Source organism: Aythya marila, assembly GCF_965140915.1.
Source record: "Aythya marila genome assembly, chromosome: 3".
NCBI classification, from domain to species: Eukaryota; Metazoa; Chordata; class Aves; order Anseriformes; family Anatidae; genus Aythya; species Aythya marila.
The window spans coordinates 25,360,522-25,367,442 of record NC_139044.1 but is presented as its reverse complement, the minus strand read 5'-3'; positions in this window follow the sequence as shown (position 1 = coordinate 25,367,442).

The following is a 6,921-nucleotide window of genomic DNA, read 5'->3' as shown; positions in this document are numbered from 1 at the left end:
CTGGAACAATCCCCATGGAGAACCCCGGTTAAAAAAAGATTTCTTCAGTGAAAGAGTCCACACAGAAAAGGCTAACACCATGTTCGGGGCAGGGTAGGGCGACGCTGATACTGGCACAGAGTACTAACTAAGGCAATTATTTAAATTATTCATGCCTCGCCATAACAGGGATTGAAAACTAGTATTTTGTTGAAAAAGGCAATTATTATAATTGTGCTTATTAATATAAATACAGTGTATATAAATTTGGATAATGCCTTTTTTAAGTGAAGCCCATCCTGCCCTAAAAATACCCATACCGGCCACTTAAAACTATGCCCCAAAATCCATGCTTGGGTACTGAAATACATGTATAAGTGGTTTGATTTTAAAGGTGCCAAGCAAACTCAGCTCCCATTGACTGGGAGGAGATCTGTGGGTTCGCACTGCTTCTGTAACTCAGGCCACGTCTCCTAAGGTGCCTGGACATGACATTAAGAAGCTTACCGGGAGCAGGCAGCTCTGGGAATGCTGGATGAGCAGCCCATGGGAGCAGGGTGGTGCACAGCCCCGGGTGGCTCTGTCGGATGAACTAAATACAGAAACACACAGACACGCAGTGAGGGATGGGAAAGAGGAGTGAGGATAAGAAATGTCAAAACACTAAGAATCATATACATATACAGAGATATGTTATAGCTTGCATGGAAGGAGAATTTTATGACTTCAGCATAAATAACTTAGACTTTGTTTTAAATTAGCACCTGTTCCTAGATCCTGTATATTTCCCAGGAAAAAATAAAAAATAAACCTGACTCAATAGCAGGGTAGAACACAGAAAACTGAGCAGTTACTGAAAGAAGTTTGTTAGCGAAGCTGTCTGTACTTGGACTATCACATTCATTAGGCAAAGATGGGTAAGATAAATGGCCTGGACAGGAGTTTAGACAATAGGTACAGCAAACAGAATAAGTACAATAAAAACTATTTCAATACATACTACAGAAGGCTCTGTCTCCCAGACCAGGAAAACGTCTCCCCTAGATGGATACATGCTTCCTTCTAGAGGACAAGGAAAACCTCTTCCAAGCCTTTCCCAGTCCCACTAATAGGCCTGCCGTATACATTCCTTGCTCTCCACAACCCCAGTGCACACACACTATCTAGAGTCCAGAGTACAGTGATAATAAATGCAGTGGGTTACACACCACCTCTCTGCTCTCAGCACAAACTTTCTGATTATGCTTGTGGCTAACTAACCTGTGTCGGCCATGAGCCCGCTATAGCTTTTTATCAGTGACTTATAACAACAGTTCAAGCTTGTGCTATAAGACTTTAACCTGCTAAATGAGGGTGAAGGCTTCCATGATGTGACATCAGCAAAACCACAAGGATTTGCTAATTGCCACGTGCCCAAAATATCCTATAAAATGTGCAGAGAAGCAGAAGTCCATTTCTACCCAACAAAGTTTTCCTTTAGTCCCCCTGTGGGTATGATTGCCAGCTCACGACTCATGGCCAGCATGCTGAAAGCAAAGAGAGCTGCTGCTCCCTTGGTCGGGTGTTCAGAGGGACTGCAAAGAACAGTGGTTGCACAGATGGCATCACAGATTTGTGGCCTGGCCAGTAAGTCTACAAAGGTTGGCTGGGAAACTCTGCATCGCAGTGTTATGAGAAACTGAACAGACCAAACTTCCCGCGCAGATCTCCGGCTCAGCTACTGCTTGGTCTTCATCATGCTCCTGCTGTCTAGGGATGTTGGGAAACTCCAGAGGATTTGTTTGTGTTACTGTTTTCTTTCGAAGGGTCAGTGTCCAAGGGAATAAACTTGAGTGGAACTTGAGGGCTCCAAAAGTTGCTTAGCTAGGCTGTCACACTGCTATTTGACCTGAAATGATCAAAAGAAGATAACGTAAAGTATCTCAAGCTGAAGTGCTGCCCTGCTCCTGAACAGAGAGGTCTAGGGTTTTCATCTTTCATGTCACTTGAACTTAAAGAATTTGCTGGCAAGACTGTAAATGAATCAGTGTGTGCTGCTCTGCACCCAAAGACTCTCACTATCTAGTGTATACTTTTAAAAGTGTTTTAGAAAGGAGCACTTCTAGGAAATCAAAAAATAAAAAATAAAAATTGTAATTTTACATTTTGTTAGATCCTGAACTGTTTTCATATTTGATTCTCTAGCATACCAGTTCAGAGAGTTTGTCCTCAGTTATACTGAGAGGCTTTTCATCCTTTCAGGGTTTCCTGATTTCTTGGATTCTGTTTCTTACAATAGCTGGTTCTTGTGGTTTGAATCTTGAGCACTGAGTAAAGAATCTACTCCATGAACAAGTGGGACAGAAACCTGCTGTCGAACAAGATCAGTCAACCAGCTGATGAACAGTGGGAGTATTAGGGCTTAGAGAAAAGGTAAAGATCCTGTGGATTTCATGTTGATTTCATTCACCTGAATTTGCCACAACACTTAAAAGTCCTCTTTCTTATTCTGTGTCCCACAGGAATACCAGCCCACATCTTTGCAGTTCACCGACTTCATTTTTTCCCTAGTTCTGGCTAAATAACTACTTGGAAAGGCAAATTCCTCTGAAGCCTTTAGTAGTGTGGCTATTAGGCTGGGCAAATTTAACTATTTTGCATAAGCACACACCTTCTGTGTCTAATACTAAGGTCACTGCAATTTGGTACACATCATGACAAGACACCAGCTTTCCTGATGAGAGAAGGTGGCCAGGATGCTGAAAAGAATGAACATTCCTTTGTAACAGGTTCGGGAATCTGATTTAACTCCAGGGTAGGTACCTCAGCTGGAGCCTGCTCAACACAATGGATGAATTAACCAGGAAATCCTGAAAATGTAATTTATCATTTGTCCCTGGATTCCAAAAACCTGGCATTGGAAGCTTTTTTGAATGCTACTGCATTGCAGAGCATGATTACTTAGGTTTGGAAAATGCTGCCGATGGGATACTTCCGTCCTTCGCTCACTGTGGGCTTATCTCCAAGTCATGGCCTACGTCACCGCCTTTGGGATCCAGCATCTCTGTGCCATTCAGCATTTAGCAACTCTGACAAAAAGCAAATAGAGGGCTGGGAACCGGTGCTCTCAAGGGAAAAAATGTCCTTTCATTGTTGAGCTTTCTCCATGCTGGGGCATGCTAGATATCGTTATTAATCCTGACACAGACCTCATATTCAAAACATGGCTAAATAAAGCCCTCATAATAAATCAGGATTTATTATTCTAATCTCATTTAGGTCATATAGTGGCGTACAACAGTACAAATGTAGGGCCCTAACCTATAATCCTTAAGGCAGCCAAAGCTTCCACTGGCTTCAAATAAAGTAAAGCCTATGCATTACCAAAGGTAGGACTTCAGCCTCACACACTAAACAGAGTAATAAAAGTAGCTCAAAAGAAAAAAATGGTTTGATAACTTCAGTCAATACTTGACCAGAAGAAAATTTTCTAGAATTAAATGTTACTCAGTGGAAGACGGAAGCAGACAGATTCTGTGAACCAGAAATATGAGAACTTCTGAGCTTCTGAGTCTGTTTCATTTTGAAGTTTTGGCTCTATTAGATAGTTATAAACTGATTTCAGGCTCTTCTGCAGACTTCCCCATTGCACAATGTGCAATAAGAGCAGATCCAAGCTTGAAGATGTGGTCTGCATTCCAGACTTGAAAGAAGTCTTGAAAACCCTGAAATTTCTGTCCATGTTGCACGTTCCTCGGAGCTTAAAAGAAGACTCAGCAATCTGCAGATCTGAGATTATAAATCACTGAAAAGAATTTCTTGCTTTTCACTGTTTAAATAGGTCTTTATGGTCTTCAGCTTCCTGGATGCCTCGATAACTCAGACAGATACTTTAAATCAACGTTAGCTCAAGTAGTATATACCCTCCTCTCTGCTGGCCTTCACTGCTTCCTCTACCTTAGGGTTTATCCCATTCTGTGCACCCTTTCCCACCCCCACAGGAAAAAACCCTTACAAGAGGAACTAAAGCAGCTGAGTATCTCTTCGGTGGGAATCCCCTTAGATATTTCAGTCAGCTGGGTATGAGCTGACTGGAAAAGGGACTGTATGTACACTGAAAAAAGAGGGAGGTGGATTGAGTGCTAAGGATCACTTGCTCCAGTGTCTGCCATTTTGTATCATCTACCACGCATCCTGGCAGGGAATGTTTTTTCTCTTCATAGGAACCTTGAGAAGGAAAGCCCATTTAAACAGGGATGGTTTTAGCCACAACCAGTAAAGGAAATTAATTTATTTTCTTTCCTTGGCTTCTAATACTCCGACAATATGAAGCATCTGTCTCACAGCTAATAAAGACCCACATGTTAGAGATCACCTGCTTCAGCCCTGATTATCTTGTAGTTCAAACAGCTTAAGTCCAGCTGTGGAAGAAAAGGTACTGAATCTTGCTGAATGTGTGTAGGAGAAACTGTTCAGCTGTAGCACTGGCTTTGGAATAGTGATGAAGACTTTCTTGTTGATGAGAGGCCTGCAGAACTCCAGTCTGGCCTTTCTGGGATATAAAAATATATATATTTTTTATACATGTGTAGGGCAGGAAGGGGCAACCAGTCTGTCTGGAAGCAAGGATCGTGTCTGGGATTTCAAGGTGATGTAGCTCTATAGCGAACTCCTGAACTACAGGTCAAGCCTACCGCTCAGGGATGGATTCCTGAAGGATGAGGTTTCTGTGATTACCAGTGAATCTGTTCTTAAGACATCTGCAAGAACCTGAGAGACCAATGTAACTTCAAAGCTAAGACCAAAGAGTAAACAGACCTTCACAACAAATGCGCATTCAACATCTAACACAGAGGACTTGGCCAACAGCACCCCTCCTTGCTCCATATGCATGTATGTTTTGCGTGCTGTATTGCGTGTTTGTAGGTAGGCATTCGTGCTATTGCCGTCCTGCCACAAGCTGGCTTGCCCAGGCCACTGGCCATTTGCTCCTCAGGGGGTTCAATGCAGAGGAATGTAGGAGAGCTAGGGTGATGTGAGGAGGGCTCCTACAGCCCCCCGGCCAAGCTGTGCCCTCACCCTCTCCATCAGCGGGGAGGTGAAGGCAGCCTGGGACCCCTCAGCTTGGGCCACCAGCTGAGCTTCCATTTGCCACAATGCAGGGAGCTTGGGCCACCAGCTGAGCTTCCATTTGCCACTGCCTCCCCCTGCCCACCCACTCAGGGAGAAGCCTCAGGTGCAGGGCCGTGTGTGGGGAAGCTGGAGACATGAAGGGGCTGAAGGGGAGCAGTGAGCACACAGCCAGCGGACTCCTCTTTGCTACCGCCACCAAAATGGCGGCGCCGCCCGGGCACCGCCGCGGCACCATGGCGCCTCCCAGCGAGACAGGGCGGCGTGGCCGGGCTGCGGGCTCTGCTCGAGGCTGGGCAGCGCTCCGTGAGAGGAAAACGAGGAACAGCAGCAGCGAATCGATGGCTTTAAATTCCTCTCGTGCTTATTTATTTTATTTTTTTTATCTGTGCTCAGGCACTGCGTGGCAAGCATCACAGCTTGGGCTGAAAAATGACGGCAGAGCCCGAGCCCCGTGGGCTCTCCTCACCCCCCTCAGCAGCCGGGCTGACCAGAAAGAGATCACAGTTCTCTTCTTTCCTCTGGCTTTGCGTGTCTCGAGAACATCTGTTCTTTTTATTATTATTTCGTATTGCCTGTGAAGATGTCTGTTTTCTGCATAAAATTCTCCTGGAGGAGACAGAAGACGTTACACAGCTTCATGTCCTTAAGCTCGCTGCGTTCAGACGGGCAGCTTCCTGTTAGACCAGCAGCTTTTCCAGATTTACTTTTTGTTGCAAAGCAGTGATCAAAATAACCCCCTTTTTTGTTCTTTTTACTTCTAAAGGAATTTATGTGTTCATAAACCGTGACTCAGGGGCAGAAATTGAGCTGTATCTCATCCTCTTTAACATCATTAAAATATGTGAAAAATAGTCACCAGTAGCTTATTTAACAAAATGTTGCTTTTGTTTGGGGAAAAGGTCAAGAATATATCATATGTTTCTAAATGGAACTACTTCTGCTTTTAACAGTAAAAAGAAAAGAGGATCACTTCATGAGTTTAACGATTGTGCAGACTGTTTATGTTTGTTTATACTGCGACAGAGCTTTGAATGCATTAAACTTCAAATGCCCCAGCTGGAAAATTTGGCTTAGTGGATGGAACAGAGCAGAGGACTGTAGAAGTGTGGAAAGAGAGAATAGTGAAAGAAAGATAAAAGGAGACTTTGAACAAATAGAGCTGCAGATGTTACTGCAGGAACTACATCAAAGAAAAACTCTGCTTGAAGAAAGTACTATGCAGATCCCTTAACTTTGGGGAGCTTTTGACCATGAGCCAGCACTGTGCCCTCGTGGCCAAGAGGGCCAATGGGATCCTGGCATGCATTAAAAGGAGTGTGGCCAGCAGGTCAAGGGAGGTGATCCTCCCCTTCTACTCTGCCCTGGTCAGGCCTCACCTGGAGTACTGTGTCCAGTTCTGGGCTCCCCGGTACAAAAAAGACAGGGATCTCCTGGAAAGAGTCCAAAGATGATATGGGGCCTGGAGCCATATGAGCCTTATGAGGAAAGGCTGAGAGACCTGGGTCTGTTGAGCCTGGTGAAAATAAGACTAAGAGGGGATCTCATCAATGTGTATAAATACCCAAGCTGTGGGAGACAGAGGGATTTAGCCAACCTCTTTTCAGTGGTTTGTGAGGACAGGACAAGGGGTAATGGCCACAAGAGAGAGCCCAGGAAGTTCTGCACCAACATGCGAAAGAACTTTTTCATGGTGAGGGTGACAGAGCACTGGGACAAGCTGCCCAGGGAGGTTGTGGAGTCTCCTTCTCTGGAGATATTCAAGGCCTGTCTGGACGCCTACCATGGCAGCCTGCTCTAAGGAACCTGCTTTGGCAGGGGTTGGACTCGATG